Source organism: Protopterus annectens, chromosome 7.part0 (genome assembly GCF_019279795.1).
Source record: "Protopterus annectens isolate FY-2018-M chromosome 7.part0, PAN1.0, whole genome shotgun sequence".
Lineage (NCBI taxonomy): Eukaryota > Metazoa > Chordata > Ceratodontiformes > Protopteridae > Protopterus > Protopterus annectens.
This window is the reverse complement of record NC_056739.1, coordinates 1763591421-1763616109: the sequence shown is the minus strand read 5'-3', so window position 1 is coordinate 1763616109 and position 24689 is coordinate 1763591421.

Below are 24689 nucleotides of genomic sequence, written 5' to 3'. Positions count from 1 at the left end.
CTCTTTAAAAGGGGCCTGGCATTAGGGATACATATTTACTAAAAGACAACAAAATGGGAATATATGTCAGGATCACATATATGGCAGTATAGTATGTAGAAATACAGAAATAACAGATGGCTACCAGTAGTCACTGCTTGGTTACACATCTCATATTCAATACCATTCAAACACAGTAATTGTGTGGGTGTGAGTAGTAAAGTAGCAGTAATCATCTATTCCAGATTATGCCATGACAAATACCATTGTATGATCACATAACCAACAGAGCAGTCCAATAAGTTGTGGCCAGTATGTTTAAAACCCCATTATAATATTTAAAACAAGCAGTGCCACACAAATAACAGTGTAGTATTACCATCACTATCAATAGGAACTTCCCAGGAGAGTGGTATACTTAATTGACAAAGAGCAGTCTACCCGTAGTGTACTCTAGTTCCTCTGTAGGTGCAACACATCTGCAGATCAATGAAATGTCAGCAGTACAGTTCCAAGCAAGGCTTACTACTGTAATCCCTATTCCCTCTAAGTAAATGGACACATATGCATAATGATGTAAACAAAATGGTTACATACCTGATGGAATACAATGCTCCGCTGTTGAATGGTACGATATATAAATGTTGTACCAATGAGTTGACCGTGCAAAGTAACTCTCATGCACAATGTTTCCCCTAGCTAGCTGTTTGTCTTTTTAACAAGGTTCTCTATTAACAAGTGATTGCCTCTGAAACAGTCTGTGCTTCTGAAATGCTAACTGAAGCCAACACAGTTGATTTGCAGTATAATCAGCCAATCTCATGCAACCATTGAACAAGATATAAGACATCAATGTAGATTACAACCCCTTTCACATATGTCGAGTTGGGTGGGAAAATAGTGGGGGACACATACTACTTCATGGCAGAGAGAATATCTGTAGCAGCTACTATTTAAATACAAATGTGGGTGCTACAGGCTGAAGCTTAAGGTGATGCTGCAGGCAGTAGGCATAGGCAGAAAAGGTAAATGCTTTGCAGGACAACAAGCAGTAAGAGTAAGTGGGACCTGTGGCAGCCTTATTGTATAGGCAGAGCTAGACTGAGAGTACCCACCCCACTGGGAAGTAAGGTATGTGTGTCAGGTAAGTCTGTCAGCCAACAGTATCAGTAAGACAATGCAAGGCAAAATGCTTGGTGTGTCCTAGAAAACAGGTAGGTGTACATTAACTATGATGTCACGCAGTTGGACAACTGCCAAGTTACATATGTCATGATATTCCACTGTTAATTGTGTGCTGGTGACCCTTGCGTCTAGCTCAACTGCCATATATCGATATATATATATATATTTGGGCGGCGCAGTGGTGCAGCGGTTAACGTTGTTGCCTCACAGCAAGAGGTTCTCCGGTTCGATTCTTGGCTGGGGTGCCTTCTGTGTGGAGTTTGCATGTTCTCCCTGTGTTCGCGTGGGTTTCCTCCAGGTACTCCGGTTTCCTCCCACATTCCAAAGACATGCATCTGGAGCATTTCTCCCTGGGCCTCTGCTGAAAACAGGCTCTATGGAACCTAGTCGGACTTTCCCGGTCAACAAATGTTAAATAAAATAAATAAAAATAAATATGGTATACATGGATTTGATCGTACGGCCAAATGTCGAACACAATATGTTAGAAAGCAGAATGGTAGTTCCGCATAATTGCGAATGCAATTATGTCGAAATGCCAAACATCCCCCCTTTTTGACCCATGGTAGCACCTGTTTAGGTGGTAGAGTGGTCGGAAATGTCGAATTCCAAATTTTGCACGACATTCTGACCAATCGACACTTGAATCTTCAACATATAAATTCGAAGAAAACTCTGTATATATATATATATATATATATATATATATATATATATATATATATATACACATGGGTCCACTTTGAAAGACCGAACGTGCATTTCACCGACACAGACTTTACCGACCCCAAATCACCGACAAATAAGTTGACTGACTACTCATTCACTCGACGTGCACTTCACCGACACTGTCTAAATTAGTGCGCCTTAACAACAGTAATCCGTTATACAAACTAATACCATAGTGGCTTGAAAAAACATAACAGAAAGTCTTCGTGTTCCAATATATATTTTCCGAAGGTCAACTCAAACATATTAGATGTAGAAATAAAACGAACATCCGCATATTCATCGTAACGTAAATTGCCTCTCTTACATAAATGGTTCCACTTAGTTTGCAGTGACGGCTTTGAAATATAAAATAATATCCTGCACTACTGTGCTATAACTGTGACAAAATGATTATATATTCGTAAATGGTTGCAAACATACAAGATGTTCTTCCAGACCGTTTATTTATGCTTGCTCTTAAGGAATTGCTATAAAGTTCATCATATACATTCTGGCAATAATATAGAAATCAAACTTTCAACAGTCTCGCTATACTATTTACAAATTCAATGGCACTGTATTCTTTTCTATTGTTTAATACAGTAAGAAATTGTTCATGCCTCTTGATTAGCTTCCGTTTTTTAGGGGACGGAGGACAAACAGTTGCCATACGTACCCGTAGTTCATCTACCCTGTCTTGCTCTCTACACAAGCAATGCATAAGTGAATTCAAATCAATTTCTCGAGATCCTATGACGCATTTTAAATGCCTATGCCATGCTTCAACTGAATTCTGTGTCCATGGCAAATGTAGCTCGTTAAGCTCAGAAACGTTCCAAAACTGAATGGGAAATAAAGGAGGAAATCTAATTGCACTAGACATTCTAGTTGTAAATTTACGCAGTCTTCCATGAATATACCAATCAGAAGGATATTTTAACAACTCTCGTCCTTCAACTGGAAAATTTACTTTTAGTTCTTCAAACGTTTTCACTATTTCAGATTCATGTACAAATGCTAATGCTACCAGAGACTTTACAGACAATTGAAATGACAAATTTGTGTTATACATTGATGCTAATCCCAGACTCTGCACCTTACGCCAGATGTTTTGCCCAAAATGGAACAGACAACCTTTGCTCTTAGCTCCTGTAACATTGAGTCTAATACTCTTCAGAGCTGCAACTTCAAAGTCACACAAGAGAAACTGCACATTAACTTCCAGACCATTTGTACTTAGTAAATAGAATATACAGTGCCAAAGAAAATTGTAACACTTTATTGTAAGAACCGCATTTCACTAGTCCATGAATGCTGTACAGCTGTCGGCAAGTCACTCCTTTATTAAAATAAGTCCCATCCATTAGCCAAATAGAAGCAGTACTCATATCTTGTAAATTAGTCACTGTACTAAACGTATATACTACACTATCAGTTGTTTTATCACACATACGTTTAGAAATAAAACTTCCTGACTTTAAAGGGTAGTCAGTGCAACTAATAGTCATTAGAGTTATGTCATGGCAGCGTTTGGGTATATTTTGTTTTCTTCGTACTCTACCAATGCTTTGTAAGAGAGCCTTTCTAGTTGGTATAACTTGTACAGCTTCAAGTGATGTTGATGCCATTGCGACAACAATTATCGAACTTGGGTTATCCCTACTGTACTTAGCTCTAAGTTTGATATTACTACACAGACTATAATGTTCTATTTCAGCAGGATCTGCAGAATGGTGGTGTGGGACAGATTTTAAAAGTTGCTCACCTTCCGTTACTAAAACAGTAACAGCTCTTCCTTTACATTTTAAGGATGTCTTTTTCTTACATCCCCAATAACGTCTATTTCTTCGATCTCTTTCTAAATGGCACAAGTAGCCTTCAACTAGTAATATTTTTTTTATTTCTTTGTGATAATATCGCTTGGTAAATATTTCCCAGAATCCCTGGTCCAATTTCCGAAATTTCCACCATCATTACATGTTTCTTTACGTGAATTCATAAAGGGATATCCCTATTTATACATTTATGTAACAAACTATATTATAAGTGCTAATAGTGCAGTATTTGTGTCGGCCATGTGAAATTCGCTGTTATCAACTGTCGGTAAAGAGATATTTCGCACATTTAGTCTCGGCATAGTGGGTGTCGGTGAAATGCACGTTCGGTCTTTCAAAGTAGACCCATTAATATATATATATATATATATATATATATATATATATATATATATATATATATATATATATATATATATATATGTTACTTGTGCAGCTGTGGTTGTCTGTGATATCACCAGCAAAATATTTTGGGCTGCAGTGTGATATTACTAAGTCAAATTTCAGTACACACTTCAACATCCTCTGGGAATTCAGGCTACTGCATTACCAGACAGTATCTGCACTTTATAATGTAGTACTAGGAGTAGGTGAGAGTGGTCCTATCTGGAGGCCTTTGCCCTCTATTATATAGATGTAGACATTCCAACTGTACTCCTTTGGGTGGATAAATAGGTGATAAGACAGACATACATATCACACTCTATAATATTGATGGCCACATACATGTATTTTCATTGGTAGACGCAGCTGTGCTTCAACCCAGGACTATGTGTACCAGAAAGGTTATGTTTTCAGTGCATTTTACAGACTGAGCTATAGAGCCACTGCTATAGCAGGTGAATTTTTACATGTTGTAGTTATCATTCCACAATTATCTGCTGTTAAATACCACACTTACATCTATTATTATGTGTATGATTTTAGAGTGTTGTATTTGTATACCAGAGTCCCAGTTAAAATCCTCTTTTCCATTAATATTTTATCTGTGTTTGTACATGTTATAGACATAACTGCAGGGTGCCTGCTACCAGATTCCTCAATTTCATCTAAGCTTATATGTGTGCCGTTATAGTGATGTATTTGTGTACTAGAGTGTCAATAATAGTACTATTTCTGTATGACTCTCTCAGCTGATCTGCCTGGTGTGGCACAATGCGCAGCACCTTTTATACATGCTCAATGAGGGGAACTTCAGAATTAATATGTTTTGCTTAAAACACCTGTGTATGGCTTTGCAGGATGATCCACTGCCCTGGAGGTGTGATGGCTATAGGTTCAAAATAGGGTGCAGTTGTACTTTTTGAATGTGATTAATATTGTTCCAAAAGCATATATCAGTATAGCACTATTTAGCATTGCTAAGCAGCGCAGCATGCCACACTGCATTGTGCAAAAAAAAACTTTAAAGAAAAGAAAAATGGGATGATAGGACAGTGGTGAAAGGGGGTGCAAGCAGGAGGAAAAATATAATGACAGGCAGGTAGGAATGTGCAGGACATGTGTAGAAAAGAACCATAGCTACCAATTTCTTCAATAGCAACAACTATGCACTTTCACAGATTTTTTAGCTGAATTTGGACTGTCACCCCCAGAGAGGAGTGATAACAACATAACTGCATTGTCAAGCCAATTGGAACAAATTAAGTGCACCCAGTGAGCACATGAATAAAACAGAGAGCTATATATGGGACAATTTTTTTGGGACAGGTCTCAACTTTTTTTTTTTTAAGGTGAGAGTGGAATGTGGGGAAGGGACATAGGTACATGTGGGGGAGGTAAGTTGAGAAGGTGAGAAAGCTTTTGCAGACACATAAGACAGACAAGACAACAGAAGGGGTTGGTGTGTGACACAAGAGGGGATGAACACCTTGGATGTGGAGGGTGTTGTGGAATCCAAGTCCCATGAGCATCCACACAGTAGCAGTGCAACTCAAATCCTCACCCATGAGACTGTCAGCACTGCTCCTTCACTGCCCCTGTGGTGGCAGTGGTGGAGGATGGCATCTGGGGTGAGGCTGCCCTACCAGTATGATGAGCATGCTCTCCATCAGGCACAGGTGTGCCACGACAGTTCAGTGGAGCACCCTGTGCACCATACCTGGCAGTTCTTGATGGGAGACAAAATCACCCCCTCCACCTCCACTCCCAGAGGGAGGCACAGCCCTAGCCTGTGGGGAGGAACTACTAAATGCTGCAGGTAGTGCAGGGGCAGCAGAGAGGATATCACCAGGCTGCATCCCAGATGTGCTGGACCCCAGTGCCATGGCCAGCGGAGCCAAGGTAGATGGATCACCTGGAACCAGCCTACCTTGTCATGCTGTAGCAAATTAAATATAAACACACCTCACCTCTGCTCTCGAAACCAAGCTTCCTCTCCAAGACCACCAGGCATACTGACAGCCAAGTGAGACTCCAATTGGGCTTAATATAGGTTGCATTCTCACCCTTACATGTCAAACTGTAACTTTCAAAAAAGCACCTCATTGCTTCGCATCACGCAAACCAGTTTAGCACAGCTGAGGATTGTGCAAACTTGCACAATCTATATTTAAGTGAAGCTAAGCAATCCGCAGACATTAAAGGCTATTGACCATGTTTAAGCAGTGCTTAGTATTGCATAGCTTTTCTAAATTTAACAACTTTTTATTTTGAACTAAACTGTTGTTTCAGTCACATCACACATTTTCACAGCAATTAATGTAAAAGGTATGACTGGCCAGGACCTACTATACTGTAGGTCATGATTCAACCTATTTAGCTATATGGATAGTAGAGCAAACCAGTATATCTTCACATATACTGCTAAAGTGCCTGTTAGAGTTGATAAGCACTGCGCAATCATGCATTAAAAAAAAAAGTATTTTACAATTGAATACATCTGGTTTCTAGTTTTAGATACATGTCAGGTGTCTGCTATGTATGTAAAAGCACAGCGCTGTGACGTGCAAACATGCACAATTAAAAAAAAGTTGTACAATTGATTACATCCATTTTTCTATTTTTAGACATAGATATACAGCAGGTGTTTGCTATGCATGTATAAGCACATCTCAGCAATTCTTGATATGCTGCTAACTACAACCTCAATCATTTATAGATTTCTACACCTTCTTCCAATTCTTCCTCTTCATCCCTTTTCCTCTACACTTCATCGCTTTTCTCTCGTCTTATTTTCATTCATTCTGTTATTTGTTCTCTGCCAGTGGTTATTTCTGTAGGTCTGCATAATATACATCCTAATCCTTTTTTTCCAGACTCCATTTTACCTTTAGCCTTCTTCTTCGTTATCATTCTTCTCAACTGTTTCAGTTTACTCTTATTTTTTTTCGGAAACTCTTTATCCAGTAACAGTTTGGATATACATCAACCAATCATGTATCTAAGTAACATTTTTCTTCTGAAGATATTTAGTTTTTTTAAACACTAGTATGGCCTCTAATGTACATCCACATCTTTAATTGTTTGTGTTTCTTTTCCAACCACTCTTCCAACCTCTTCCTCTCCTAGTCATCCCTTATCATTATCATAAACATTGTTCCTCCTTTCAGTTTCCTCTCAATTCTCTCTAATTTTGCTGATATTCACAATCATTTTCTGAGCCTTGCATTTAAAGTTGATTATTTTTGTGTCATTTCTTTTTTCTCCCTTTCTCTTACATTCTGTCTTTTACCTCATCCTTTCCTCCCATTCCACCTTTCCTCATTTTACTACTAAAAGGAATTATTGCTTTCATCAACTGCTTGCATACACGTTCATGCCCTTGAGTGCTCCAACCCTGTTTCATGTTCTCACTCCTCTGAAACTATTATATCCTATGCTCAGTCTCTTTTCCTTTTACATGTATCTGTTACATATTTTTCTAGCTTTTCTACCAGTCTACACATTCTGAACTTCCATTTGCCAGCTAAACCTTAACCATATATGCAGTATTCTCAAATAACTCACTTAACAAGTACACCCTCAATATAATTGCTCCCACTTTTCTCAGGTTTTTCATCTACCCAACCTTCAAAAAACTTCATTCATCATAAAACAGTTTAACTATTTTTGTAGGGTTCCATGTGCATTTCTCCGCATAAAATGATGCCCATACTTCATACTGATTCTACATCCTTCTATCTTTCTTACCACATTAGGCATCACTAAACAAGACATTTTCTTCCAATTACATAATGCTCATACTTGCCTTTTAATTTTATCTTATTCCTGGGATACTGGTCTCACAATCATCCCAAATATAGTGCCATAAACACATAGTTATCAGCAAAGACAGTAAAGCTAATTCCACCTTCCTCCTGTTGTTTTCCTCTCCAGTGTTCTCCCTACCACTTTAACTAAGACCACCCATTATTCATAGTTCTATCTTAATTTTAGTTGACAACTCTCAGAGTACTAAAATTTATATTTCTTGTTGCTTATATAATTCTTTTAACCATTCATGTATCTTTCCCAAAATGCTTTGTGTTTCATTTGAAAAAGGAAATCCCATTATATGGAATCAGATGATTTTTTGATGTTAAAAAATAAAGCATGTTACCTCCTTTGCCATTTTTCTTCCATTATTGCCAGTAACAGCCTCACTCACAATGAGTTTTATACTGATATCCTTGTACTATCATATCCTGTTTAGTGTTCTTGTATTACTTTTGGGTAGAATGAATATGGTTTATGTCATTTCCATCAAAATGTTTTCAAAAACAAAACTCTTGGTGAAGTGGGATGATACAACAAACATCCATGCAAAAGGAATTTGATCTCTGCTCGGTCTTAAGTAATATGGCCTACTTCGAGGTCAACAAACATCTATACAAAAGGATTTTGACCTCTGCTCGTCCTTAAGAAATATGACCTACTTCGAGGTAAAATACATTCTGCATAAGTTGGACTATTTGTATAAATGAGCACATTTAATGGACTAGGGAAAAAATGCATCAACTTTTACTTTAAATTAAATGAATGAGACAGTTAATGTTTTAATAATTTCATCTTGCTATGAGGCAAGATTTTTTTTATATCATAATTCCCATATTTGGCATTAGCCAGTGTTTGGCTGAATTTTCTTTTACATCTTTACTCACTGGTAAAATCACCACTTTTGCCTTTACCCACATCAATGATAGCATATTCTTCTCTCCTACATCATTTACATTTCTCTTTAGGTTTCCAGTATCTTCTCCCTCACATTCTAGTAAAGTTCCATTGAGTATATGGCATTACTTATGTGATAACCGTGCCCTGGCCCAGCAATCAAGGAGCCTCATTCCTCACTACTAACATCAGGGAGGTTGTCTCCAAGATGAGGAAAGGATAACTAATACACACAGTAAAGTACAATTTCCCTTAAGTGCACACAGAGATCACAGTCAGTCTGGGGCTGATTGCTCCCTTGCTCTCCAGGTCCCCAGTAAGACTCACCACTGGCACAGCTATAGGGTCCAGAGCTCAGCCTAGCTGGCAAGCTAACCTCCAGTACCCTCTCTGTCCCACCAGTGCTTTGTGCCCCTGCCCAGGTAGCTGACACACACCCACAATTTGAGATAAATATCTATACATCTTCACAGACACTCCTGGGAAAGGCTGACACAGATTCTCCAGCTGTGCCCCTTTACCCAGACTATACAGTAGTAATTACTGCCACCACCAGCTTAATAATTATCAGCTACCCAAAGACCCTTAAAAGGGTGTCCAATTATTACTGTGCAATATTATTATCCAATTGGTAATGCGACTATTCAGTCTTAAGGCTTATTAGAGTGGCCTATTGCAATAAAATAAACTCTATAAATATGCAATGTACTCTAGAGCCTAACTTATCTCTATACAAACCAGCCACAGGTAAAGGTTTTAAAAATATTTAATAATAAATAATTAAAACACAAGAGAATACTACTACACCACAGAGATATCTAAGAGTTCAGAGATCACACAGAAACTTAAAACAATACAGTAAGAAAAGTCTGATGTCAAAGAAAAACACTTAATCTAACTTTCTAACCTTTAGGAATTCTTAAGACAAAACACGGTGCTATAATCCTACTTACAGACATATAGAGCATAAGCAGTGCTTGGTTGATGGTCCAAGACAAAATGCTTTCAGTCTCTCACTGAACAATAGTTTTTAAAACACTAACAGACAGCTCTACTAAGGCCCTCCCAAATTACATAATTTTGACACTTAGATTTTCCCAGTATTCACATTACATCATTTTGACACTTTTGGCACTTAGTCTGGAGTTCCCAGGCCACAAACTGCAATATTTAGCAAACTAACACCTGCTCAGGAAACTGCAATAATAAAAGACATATTACATGTATACTCTAACAATTATTCCTTAAGTTAAGATAATAGAAAGAATGTGTTCAGTCAGTCGCTTCAGCACCATTTTTTAGATAATTGTAACTTCAAAGAACATTTTAAATGCTTGGCTTGATTTTCCTTACAGCAGACGGCAATGTTGCAACAAACTTGAAGTTTACATTTTACAGTGTGTTCTTTCATTTAAGAACACAAGCCTGTATTTTACATTTATTTATACAAATAATATGAATGTCCTACCGAACACCCTGATATTGGGTGATTTCAATTACTCTACCATTAACTGGGAAAACTACTTGAGTACAAACTCCCAGGCTCAGCGCTTCCTGGAATTTATCAACTCAAATGCCCTGGATCAGCTGGTAAACTCCACTACCAGAGGCCACAACATACTGGACCTGGTTATCACCAACATGGGCGACAGGTGTTCCGTACCGGAGTTCAACCCGTCACTGGTTAGATCAGACCATAAACTAATCACCCTGGATGCCCACACCCCACTACCACCCCCAACCAAGGAAACCACAGTGAAAAACTTTTCTAAGGCAAACTTCACCTTACTTAAGGCAGAGGTGGTAAGTTTCACAGCCCCCACGCTAAAGGATAACACTGCCCAAGATGCAGAATCCTTTACAATTGCACTCTGTGAGCACCTACAAGGATGCGTGGATTGTGCTATCCCTAGCAAAACCAAGACTCACTGCCCTAAGAGAAGGAAACCATTCTGGTGGACCCCTGCCATAAACAGGTTATACAACAAAAGAGGAAACTAGTTCAGAAAAAAGCAAATCCCAAGAAGGAAAGACATCCCTGATCAGTAAGAAACTAAGGTCTCTCATAAAATCATCCAAGGCTAACTTCGAAAGAAAAATAACCAAGGATTCGAAAGATATCCACAAAGCCTTCTTTAGCTATGTCAAGAATCTAAGTGGCAACTCGCAGATATGCTCTGAGCTAGTGCAAAATAGCACAAAATATACAGAACCTACTGATATTGCCAACATCCTGGCAGATAGATTCAGTGCAAACCTCACCTCCCTCTCACCTTCAAAAGGGCCCACAACAATACCAGAAAAGTGCAGTGTCCCAGAAATCACAGAAGCACAGGTGAAAACAGCCCTTTCAAAAGCCAAAAACACAGCATCAATGGGGCCAGATGGTGTCCCAGGCTGTGTCTTGCATGAACTACAGAACGAGCTAACCCCCCACCTAAACACACTGTTCAACCTCAGCCTTTCCACAGGCTACGTGCCCATAGAATGGCACACAGCAATGGTTATTCCGCTCCACAAAGGAGGGGCCACAACTGACCATGGTAACTATCACCCCATAAGCCTGCCTAGCCTGGTCTGCAAGACTATGGAGTGCATCATCATGGAACTCATTAACAAAGACATTGGGAACCTCCAAACACTTGACCTGACCCTGTTCGGCTGTGTTAAGGGCAGATCATGCCTACTAAACCTGATTGACTTCTTCAAGACAGTCACCAAGGCCATAGACGAGGGAAAGGTGGTTCACACAGCCTCCCTTGATCTCGCCAAGGTGTTCGACACCATTCCTCACTCGGGTATTATAGAGAAACTCACCAGCCTGAACATAAACCTCTACGTCACAAGATGGGTTGCCAACTGGCTTACAGACAGAACTCACACGGTAAGAATAGCTGGCTCCAGGTCCGACTCTAAATCAGTCACAAGTGGTGTCCCACAAGGTTCAGTTCTGGGACCCCTACTGTTCGGCATATATTTCTCAGAAGTACAGGCAAACACAGGAAGACTATGGATAACCAAGTTCGCCAATGACTGCAAACTGGGAGCCATAATTGACTCTCTGGCTGACACAGACATCCTTCAAAAAGGCCTTACTGAGACAGACACCTGGTGTCAAAGTCATGGCCTCAAGCTAAATGCTAAAAAATGCATAGTCATCCCATTTGGTAAAAACAAAACACCCACAAATTACCACATAGGTGGCAGCCCCCTTAATACAGAAGAGGTAATAAGAGATCTGGGGACCTAGGTAGATAGTAATCTCTCCTTTGACAATCGTATTGCCAAAGTAGTTAGGAAATCCTTCTATGTGGCCCATCTAATTACTAAGGGGTTCACATCTAGAAATAAAGAGGTTATAGTGCCCCTCTACTCATCACTCATCAGACCCATCATAGAGTACAATGTCCCATTTGGGGTGTATCTCACAAGACACTTCCAACAGCTGGAAAGACCAGAAAAGCACCACACCAAGAGGATTACTGGCCTCAAACATATGTCCTATGCAGCCCGACTGAAAAAACTCCGGCTGTACTCAGTGACATATCGCTTACTCAGAGGTGATCTCTGCCTGACTTACAAAGCCATGTCCAACTCAGAATTGATGGACATGCTCCACCTAAAGAAATCCAAGTCACTGCGTGCCACACGCTCTAGTGTGCTAAACCTCGCCACAACAATAAATAGAACATGCGGGAGGGATATATTCCTGTCACAGAGACTCCCCATGCTTTGGAACAAAATTCCTAACTACATTAGACAGAGCCCCTCACTAACACTCTTCAAGAGAAGCCTTGACAAGTGGATGGGTAACAGAAAATATACCCCTGGGATCACTTCATTGGCTCTGCTTAACAGAGGCTCAGTTAATTAATCAATGGGGCGGCGAAAGCTAACACACTCTGGCTAGGCTTATAAATGCCCTTGGGCAGATAGCCTAGTACCTACCTATGAACCTATGATAGAATTATGTATCAAATTCTATTTGACTAGGCTGGCAGCCTTCGCCCATCTTTCCCCAATCATCACAACTTACACCATTTTCATCTTCAGTTTCTTAATGTTTCTCTTCTTCTTTTAATTCCCTGCCCAAACATTCCTGTCCAGTTTTCCAACTACTACTTTATTCAAGGTTTTGTTCCTATGGACTACCCAACTTTTTTACCCTAGAGCTTTTTAATTTCTGGCTTCATGATCTATTTTTGTCATGTAAGCTAGTGTTTTTCCTGTCCTTTATTCTACGTTCCACAAAAATAAAAAAAACTTTTCTTCTGAGAACTTTCACTTCACACATCTTCATTTCTGTCTTTATTACCTCTTCTTTATTCTTTGTGCCCTTTTCTTTTTATTGTCTTCCCTTTTCTTCTGGATTCTCTATAGCCCCCTCTTTTTACTGCTAATCAACTTCTCTTTTTCTAGTTAGCTTCTACCCCATCTTTCTTTCTACTTTTTAAATTCCTTTTCTTCTTCATGAAATGCACCTGCTTACGAGTCCTATCCCTCTTTTCCTTATTTTCAGTACTTTTCTTCTTCAAATCATGATTGGTTTTACTTTATTCAACTTCCATTATTTAAACTGTGTACTCTTGTTACCTGTACTTAGTCCTAAGGTACATGTGTGTAATTTAATAAGCACACCTCTCCAGTTTCCACTTGCACAACTCCTCTCCCCAAATCACCCTTCACCATGAATATGTCTAGCTTTATTATCTGCTTTCACTCATTTCATCTCAAATGAAAGCAAATCCCCTCCTTTCTTCTTCAAATATTTACCCAATGCTATTCTCCAATTTTACATTTTCTTCCCTGTCTGTCTTTCCCAGGAACTAAGATTGTGTTAAAATATTCTATCACCTCACTTCTGCCCTTACTAATCATCTGAATTTCATTTTTGTCTATATTATATTATATTATATATAGAGAAAGAGACATCCATGTTCCTTCTCCAACTCTCCAACCCTTTTCACAATTTTTGTATACTCCATTTCCCTAGGCCATTTCCCTTTATCCATTTTCCATAATTCTAATCCTACCTTTTTGTTTGCTGAACTTATTAATTTCCTTCAACATTGTCTTTTCCCTGTAATAAAACTGTAATCACATTTCCCTTTTAATCTGTCTGTGTAACTCTCACTTTTCAGAATTTAGAATACAAGTTGAATTCAATGATAAAATCTTTAACTCATTTACTCCAAAGTAGCTCAGGACGTTTGCACTGTAACTTCCAATGGGCAGAACCTAAGCTATTTGACAAAATCAAATTATGCCCTCATGTTTCAAACAAATGCTCATATCTCTGGAACCACAGGGATTATGAAAGAAGTATAAATGGCAAATTCTTCAGCACAAACTATTTTTATAGTGGTAGTATTCTTTAGGTTCTAGGTCTTAAACCAAATTTTATAAGTCACAGTAAACAAAGTAACTATTACATTAAAAAAACACAAGAAGAAAACAACTAATAAAATAAACCAAACTGGAGTCAGAGTTAAGTTGAGCGCATAAGCACATTTTTTAAGGGTGGATATTAATCCAGGAATAAATGACAAGATTTCTGTAAAAAGTTATTTGAATTATGTGAATGATTGAATTCAAATGTACATATTTACAATACGCTTATTTATAAACACGTTTAAATGTATGAGTTTAAATTATACAGTATTTATGTATTCAGAAGATGTCTGCTAAAGTTTGCATTTATATTTTCAGTGTATGGTCAGTTTTACTTTAAAATGAATTAGTATTAATTAAGGGAATGATGTCATAATTAATTGGTTTTATAAAAGGTAATGGTTAGAACTGGTTGTTAGTTCTGAGGAAGTTTTGTAATAAACGAGACGAAAGTGCTCAACTTAACTCTGGCTCCATTTTAACTATTACATTTGCAATATTTTGTAAACAACTTACAATATCTCAGCAACCACTTGTTACACACATACTGTCAGCAGCATTTTATTCATCTAGCTGATAGCTTTCATATAAGGCTAAGGAGTTCTATCTGTAGTACTTGGTTATTGAGATACATAGAAAAATGTGAAAAATTATATCTATATGAATTAATATCATAAAAAAACAGTTAATGTCTATTTACTGCACTAGGCAGAGGTCAAATTTTAATGCAGTTGAATTTTCCATTGTGTAAGCTTTAAGATGAATGTTTTTAAAACCTTGTACATAGCACGGTTTTAGAATTATTGATGCAAATATGAACAAGCAATATTTAATGTCTAGAGGCGTCGGTAGGAGTTAACTGCAGATGGACCTGGAGGGGTCACTCGGATGTAATGAGTCCTTCTGTCTCATGTCTGAACCCTGATGTCATATGTATCATCTTGCTTTGTCTATACTTTCTGCTTTCTGTGTGCCATCCCATCTTATTCTGCCAGTACAGCTTTTGTTGTACCTTTGATGCCTTGCTTTACCATTTCCAATCATTCTTTTTCTCTTAGCCTTCTTAGCCTATCATCTCTAAGCTATACACATGTTCTGTCCTCTCTTCTGTTATCTAGTATTTTCTTCAGATGGTGACTTCCCTGTGGCTTACTCCAGTCCTCACGTCTCATTGCTTTCTATTTCCATTTCCTGTCTCCCCTAACTAAATCATATCCTTTAACTGATATATGTCAATAGTAATTTCTAGTTTTCAGAATCTATTATGCTGATTCATTTTTATTTTAAACTTTGGCAGCATATTTATTGTCTTTTTTTTCTATTGTTTCCCACAGATTTCCCTCATTACTGCAAACTCTGTCTATATTATATGTTACAGGCTCCACACAGCTGCTGAATGGATCTTTTTTTCATTATCTTATTTCATTCATTCTTTTACATTTCAATTTCTTTTATTCAGGGTTGTTTTATGTTTTCTTTTTCCTATACCTCTTAAGATTGGGCTCCATTTAAATATTCCATAAATCTTGTTAACTCATATTATTATATGACTTGCTATCATTTTATCCAGATTTGTATCTGCTGTGTGTGTGTGTGTGTGTGTGTGTGTGTGTGTGTGTGTGTGTGTGTGTGTGTGTGTGTGTGTGTGTGTGTGTGTGTGTGTGTGTGTGTGTGTGTGTGTGTGTGTGTGTGTGTGTGTGTGTGTGTATGTGTGTGTGTGTTTACTTTTTAGTTATTTTTTCTTTAATCGATATTCGATTTCTGCTGTACACTTTTTTAGGTCTTTAATGTACTGTCTCTATGGTTCTCATGTTTGACTGTACATTTCTTATATCATTATTTTAATTCTGTAGATTACTTTTGGTTGCAGATGTTTTCAAATGTTTTGTAAATCACAGCTAGTTTCTCCAGTCGTACGTTTCATAGTTTTATGGGTAAGTGCTAGGTTAGGTGCCCTTGCAGGCCATTTTAAGCCTAGCCAGATTCCCTTTTTGTATACAAAATAACCTATCCCATTTGGTTATAGATTAGCCTTATTACTCCTAATAAGAATAAATGGGAAGATTCCCTTTACTAAAAAGAAATTCCCTTATTAATGATCATACACTTGTACCATTTCTTAATGTTTCCAGTCTCAGCATGGACAACTAACTTTGTTTTTTTCTTTAAGAAGTCTTGACTTTGATCAAGAGCATCTTTTCTCTACTTTATAGCACATTCAATGTTTGTGTTGCATTTTTAGGTTTTTATTCTTATGAGTTTGCTTTTCAAGTTCAGCTAATGCTTTCTTGTATCATCATTTTAACGTTTACCTCTCTTTTGATAGAAATATTCTTTAGAGTCCTACTTACAGCTTTGCTTACTCAGTGTTCCTTTATTTTGAACAGCTCTTGCACCAATGATAATATAACAAATCTGTCAGAATTAATTCAGTCCTTCCAGTATAGTTCTTATTTCATCTTTTTGGAAATGGTTACAATTTCTCAAGAATCAGTTATCCTTTCAGCCTATTCAGTCTCCTTGATGTATTCTATTCTTCCTTACCCAAATCCTCACTTTCTTCCCACCCTTTCTTTTCTTTGAAACATAGCTTTTGATTCTTATGACAAGTTCAGATTTATGGTACTTGTCTTAATTTTACCTTCACATCCCTTACAGTCCACCCCAGGGAGGTTTATATGGTCAGTCAAGTCCCACTGAAACAGTGGACCATTTTAGCAACATTTTCAAACTTTCATTAAGGTTGTATGACCTAGAAAATTGTTGTATTAACTAAGGTGGCACAGGGTCCAATGCACCTTGCACGTGGTGGAGAATAACCAATCACTTTTCTCACAGCCAGTTATTTTTTATAACAATTTTTATTTTTCTGAAATAGCCTGTTGATTAATTAGGACTTAACAAATGGTACCATAGCCAGTCCAAGGCATTTTATTTTCTTTAACATATTTTCACGAGTCCACTACCCATATCTTTATTTGTGCCATTAGCCTTAGTTCTGTTACATTTCATTATATTGTTAAATGTGTAGATTATTGCTGTTGACCAATTATTTGTAGCAGTGCTCACTCACTTTCTCCTTGTATATATTCAGTCTCTTCAGGGAACTATTGACTTCTTTTTTGCTTAAGTTCCACAGGCGCCTTCCTTCTTTACTTCATGTCCCCCAGTTATAGTGAGCTTGAATTTCCCACTGAAAGAAATGTTCACATTTGTATCCCTTGTCACCTTTGTATTATACAGTAATTATTTAATCTGTTTGGCACCAGCTGAATAGTGCAAAAATAAGCCAGTTGCCATGTATGAGTATATAGGTTTGGCTAGTTACCTGGGAAGCTAAACAGATAATGGACAGGAAAGGCCTGAGCAGCCAGTGACCAGCTAACCATTGTCAGATGAATGGAAGGGGATGACAAGCTGTTTTTAGATCCCTAATTTGAGATACAACATGGACTCAAAAAATGACAACAGAATCCTTGCACTGCATCCATTGATCACAAGATTCATTGTACATTTAGTCCAGGAAGTTAGGATTATATGCAAAAACACCTGCCATGTTACAATATGATGGCCTACCTAAAGTCAGTTACCTTCCCAATTCTTTAAATTGAACTAAAATTGGATAATCAATAAAGCTTTTCACCTTGGAGAGAGAAGGTCCACTCATAGAAATTGCTAAGGTATCCTGCTGTTCCTTGTAACCAGAGAAATGTCTAACTGAAGCAAAGTGCAAGTAATAGCACAAATTTTAGAAACAAGAGTTGGAAAAATATTAAGCTATAGTCTTTTCAGGAAAAATATTCCCATTAGCTGCCGCACTCACTTCTAGTTTTGTTGCATGCTTTCATCTATCAGTGTTTTCCTTACTTTTTCTTCTTCCCCTTGTTCCAATAAGTATCACTCAAAGTGTGATTTCATTGAGCTGGGCCTTCTTGTGTCTTACTATCCCATCTCTGTTCCTTCCTCAATTATCCACTTTCACTACAGCTGCAAATCTGCACACTTCCCAATAGATCTTACTTCATCCTTCTTCTGGATTCTGTTCCATTTATGATCTTGTTGGTTCTGTCTCTTGGGTCTCTGGTTTTTATGCCTGTACTGACCTACTTTCCTCCTTCTGATTGCCATCTCGTTTCCCTTCTCCTTTTCTACATCTACAGTCTCTGGATCCTCCCGTTTAATCACCACTTTAGCTGAGTCTTCTTTCTGGTTAATGTTCCCACTTACCCAATCAGCTTCTGTTCTTTGTGACTTTTACCATCTACTTTTTTTTTTTTTTTTTTTTTTTTTTTGCAAGCAAAGCTAAAGGCCTCTTCTAGGGAGACATAAATCCCCTACAATCGTTCAATACCCTTCTGATTTCTTAGAATGCACTGTCTTGTTATTGGTTCTTTAGAAATATAGTAATAAACTCTCTTATATTGTAATTTTGACATTGTATGTATTTTTTTTTCACATATTCTTTTGAGTGTAAGCTTTTTTGTACTATAAACATGAAGGCAGCACTGAACTTGCCTTATGTACTGCTTTCAAGGCTTGATTTGTCTACCCATTCAGTCCTTGCCATACTTTTATCTTGGTCTCCAGAATTTGTACTATTTTTATTACTGCATCTATAATGAATCTTCTCACTTATCCTCCTGTATAGATTTAGGCACGTCAGTGGGATGCACAGCCATCTGTTTTCAGTTTTAATTTTTCCAGCTCCATTCTTAATTCAACTAGTATTCTAAGAAGAGACTTTGTAACAATCTTTCTTCCTTTCCTTTCCTTGCTCTTCTGTCATCATTAATTTGATTTCCTTTTCTGATGGCCCATCCACACTTGCAGGCCTTAAGTCTTCACTCTCCTTAGCTAGTCTTTGCAATATCAACAGTATTTTGTTACTTTTCCTACCCAAACCATCCATTTCCTCCTTACCCTTCCTCTACGCGCATGCTCTCTTCCTCTTTTTCTGACATAACATGTTTTAGGACATCATATCCACTTAATTGACTTTTCTTTTAGTCACAAGGAAATACAAGATACAGCTTACGATGCATATGACTTAGAAGATTAACCACACCCCTTTATAAAAGAGCTACTGTTGTTTTTCTTCATCTGCTGTGTAAGATCAGAATGGAATCATTTGGCAACTATTTTAGCATTTATAGGTGATTACTAGGCGAACAACCCCAGGGGGCCTTTATAAACCTAGCCATGTTCCTAAAGGTGAGAATCAAACCCTGTACCTTTTGCCTGGGAGATAAACACCATAATCATTATGCTGACTCCCAACCACTCAGTCAACAGACAAGAATAACATTTAGCCTAACAACATAGTGTATTTTTTTTTTTGTTTTTTGCATATGAATGACCCCCTGTACTCCACCACACATGTAGGGCAGGCACACCCATACTCCCAAATTTACTTATACTCCATCATCACACAGCACTGGTGAAGGGGAAAAACTCCCTTAAAGAGTACACATAATTTTAAAGCAGTTACTGGTTTCACTTTAACATGACTAAGTGATTTCTGAGTAATCCTGTGCATGTAATAACAGGGCAATCATTCTTCCACCTTACCACATTGCTTGCTATCACTTCATTTGGTGGTTGCATAACTTCTCTGTTGTCATTATAATTTCTTTGTGTCTTAGCAATCCACATTACCATATATGTTTAAAAATGGCAAACTCATCTGTTGAATCTTATTCACAGCTTCAGATGCTGACAAAAAGGGCACTTATGTAATGACAATGGTGTGCTGGTAAAATACTCAGTCAGAAATGAAATGGTGTCCTTTCCTCTCATGCTTCATTTTTTTAATGCTGAGCACTGTAGCAACCTCTATTAGCCAAGACAAGACAGCTGTTATTCAATATCTGACACTTCTTGTTCAGGCTTTATGTAGCAGACCAAGATTCTTCTAGGTGGTAATGTAACAGACTTGAGTAGTAAACATACACATATACATAGACTCTTTGCATTTTGCACCCCACCCCAAACACACACATACACAGAAACAATGCAAACACACACACACACACACACACACACACACACACACACACACACACACGCATGCACGCACACACACACACACACACACACACACACACACACACACACACACACACACACACACATCATGCCTCTGAACTCTCCAGATTTACATAGACTGTCCATATTTCTCCTTCATATTTTTGGTCTGTACCTCATAAAATATGTGGTTTTCTGACAAATCACTGGGATGATCTGTGGATTGAAGTTACTAAATAATGACATGCATTTGAGTTTCAGATTTCAAATCCTTCAGAAAAATAGATAACACAAATCTTCTTATGCTAACAACTTTCTAAGTTTATAAGAGCAGTATTTAAAATATTTCCATATTTTGGGCCTTTGTCCCTTCATTATGTTAAACTTTGTCCAGATTTCTTGTGCTAAAAGGTCGAGAGGTATGATACACATACACAAACAAGGAATAAAACTCTTTGTTATTCTGCTTATATTGTCCAGTTCTTTGGTCATGCAGCTACCCTTCTACAGAAAGATTAACCCCAATAAAACTAAATGTAGTTTATTTAAATATTATAAATTAAATTAACAAAAACAGCTAACACATAGATGCTATATTCATTTGATCATTTTAAGAATATACACAATTTTAACCATTTTTGCATTTCATCTTTTTTTAAGCATCCCCCTCTTTATTTACATTGATCACACTCTTGACAGAATACATGATCACTGTTTCTTACATGCATGTCTGTGTTTGTGATATTCTGCTTGCTTGTCTAAACATGATGCCATAATACATTTTTTTGTGTCATAGTAAAGTTTATAGTAACAGACTTCAGTGCTACAAACAGCACCATCATGTCTAAGGTGGACTGCCCCCTTGAGAAGAAATGGAGGCAATCACATAATCATGTAAATGCCCTTAGTAATAGGCAATTAATGATCAGAAATTACCTTTAATTTGGCTTCATACATTTCCCATCACTACATCACTACATTTACCACCACTGCATCAGTGGCTTTTTAAAGATGTAGCTCCCCAATTAGACTATTTTCCATAACAAAGACAGAAGATGCATTATGAAGGAAATGCTTGATAAGTATGCACTTAGATTTTAGCAGGGAGCGCTTAGGCAGTATCTAAGAGTAATGGAAGTGATTCAACACAAGAAGGATATATGTAGTATTTCTGGTCATGGGAAAACTGATTTAAAAGGTAATTAATATTAGGAAGGATTTCTGACAATGAACCACTAGACTTCCTAGAATATTACTAAACTGTACTTGGACTGTCATTTCTAAACCCTAACACAAATATGTGTTTTACATTACCATAAATGAAGCTGTTATGGTGGTGATGAAAACGTGGCTCATAAATGTTATACTAGAAAAGACTGAATGACTCATAATTTCCAAAGAGGGTGCACACACAACAGAGAGAATTAAGGATGTAAAAGTGATAAAAAACAAATATTTTATCAGATGATACCCTTTGTAATATCTATAAGAAATACTGAAGATTTGACAGTGCTGGAACAGCCCACAAACTCCGATGAATACATTCAGCAATACTGTCCTTACAACTGCCACAGGTCCACTTCTTGCAGCCCATATCTGTTAGGGGCATGGTGGTATTCACAGCGTTTACATTTGCACCTGTCAGTCTGGAATTCATAACAACACCTCCAGATCTCAGACTGCTGGGAATTAGAATGTAGTCTCACTGAGGCTGAGTTTTAACCAGTGTGCAGCAGAAGGGCAAAGGAGACACCAGACTGTGTGGTATACAGCTGTCCATTAATGCGTCGTTGTTCAAAATTGCACATTAATCAAAGCACAGGAAATTCTCCTCCCACTGACATGCAGTTTGTTATATAAGAGAAGGGGGCAAAGGGGTTGAAGCCCAATTCACAGAGAACTCTGGTCCATATTCTGTATTTGATAGGCTGTTTTAGATGATTTTTTTTCACGAACACAGAATTTTTCAAAATGGTTGGTGAAAAATGGTTGATTTGTTAGACAAAGAGTGTAGACTGTTAGAATTTAAAACTTGGTCTTACATTTAACCCAAAAGACTTATTTAAATCTTCCTTCATCCAAATGTTTTTCTGCATTACAGTTATCCTCTCTGTATTCATATAAATATATAATATACATTTATTCATATATGTTCATGTGTGTATATATAAATCTATCAATATATATATACATATATAAACACACACACACACACACACACACACACACATATATATATATGTGTGTGTGTGTGTGTGTGTGTGTGTGTGTGTGTGTGTGTGTGTCTATGTATCTATATCTAAATATATATATTTGCAAGATGGGTGTTTATGAGAGTATGTAAATACATCTAATCTCATATACACACACACACACACACACACACACACACACACACACACACACTTATGCATGCACAAATACACACAAACACACACACACACACATACACACACTTATGCATGCACAAATACACACACATACAACATGCACACACACACACACACACACACACACACACACACACACAAATACACCTTGTACATAGAAATTATTTTGATATTAGCAGCAATTCCATACAATTCAGATAAACTCACCTATGTCCAGTGTTTGCAAAATTCATAAGCAGTTCATGTCCGAGTAATAACATTATGAACTGAGTTGCGAAGTTCATTTGTCTGACTTTTCTGGTTACTACTAAACCAGAAAAAAAAGTAATACATGACTACCAGAGAGCAGGTGCTTTATGGAAAAAACTATTACGAAGCATTTCGACTTCGCAGAGTAAGCCCTTCATGCCCCTCATAACAGCCACGCGTTCTTGAGTGATTTACCTTCCTGAAGTCAGATTTCACTTACGCTGCTTCAGCACGACTAAAGGACACTTAGGATGTTTATTTTCAAGTGTCATCGAGACATATGATCTTCTTGAAATGTTCAAAATACACCTCTCTTCTTTTTCTTCCCTTAAGGCTGATATCAATCCCTGGGCTGTTAAGACAGGTTATTTTAAGAGAAAGATAACTGTACTGTCCTACTGGGATTTTTTTTTCTTCACTGCAGGCTAACTCAGGGAAAATAATTAAATCTGTTCTCATAGCAAGTAATTCAACATGTGTCATGTGGGTCCCTGCCCCTTGATTATATTCTTAGTACTTTATTCACTATGTCATTGAAAGGGCACATCTTCTGAAACACATGTAAGTTAGACGTGTATCTGTACCACAAACAGCACATTTTGATCCTATCATTTAAAGAGAGATACATATCTGCCAGATTACTTAAAATATATTAATGTACCGTGTAGTCTATCTTTCAAGGCAAAAGCTCTTTCCCCCCTGACCCAGTTGTTTGTTTCTGGCACAAGCTGCTTTAAAAATAAACTCTTTATTCCCAACCACGTCCAGCTACCCTTGTTGCCTTACCAGAGATTAAAATGTACTCTTTGTAACAATATACACAGTCCTCTGCCTAGGATTTGCAATGTCACAGCAAATTATTTTATGAATTAAAGAAGGAAGTAATCTATTCACATTAATTCAGAAAATTTGGAATGAAAACTATTATGCATTCAGGCATATTTAATGGAAAACAACAACACAGGATCAACTAAACCTAGACTATATGCTGAATTATTTCCCATTATTTCATCATTCAAATAGTCTGTGATTTTGAGTAACATATTTATGCCTATACCATAAAGTAGACTTCTGTTAAATATACATTTAAGAGATTTTATTTAGCATTTAATTCTTAAAATGAATCCTCTTGCTTTATACAAGTCATGTCATTTACCTGCTTTTCCATGTAATTTTATAGGTTCAGATTTTTACAGGTATATACTAGCCTATCAGCTAACTAGATTATGAGGAGCTAGCCACTGAGATTCCTAGTGTTTGCTATCTTTCTCCATAAGTGTCTAAGGAGACAAACACAGAGTGAATAAACAGATCAACCATCCATGCATTCATGTTGGATTTAAAGATAATTAGGGAGCTACTTTGTTTGATATAGTAAGGGATCCATTGGGAGAGCTATCTATCCTGCTAACAGGTTTTGCTAGTACCAACATATAGATTTAGATCCCTAGAAGCAGTACTGATGGTGATACCTGTTTTACAAATGTGTAAAAGGTGAAGGAGGACAGGGCTGTTTGCAGGCTTGTAAGATAAGTAGAGGTTATCACATAGAACTCTGTGGGAGAAACAGCAGAGTGATGGAGTTTTGAACATTCTGTGTAAGTTAGGAAGCCTATGCCTTAAATTGTCTTGGTAATGAAGTGTTTTGCTCTTCCTGATTGGGCAATATGCATGAGTTATTATATTCTATTATGGGTTATTATACTCTATTATGGGTTTGATAAGGGTTTGATAAGGGAATATTTGAGAGGGTCAATAATTTCCTTGGACCTGGAGGACATGCCTTTAGTTATTAGTTGTACTAGAGACAAAGATTTCCTAATGACAGTTCATA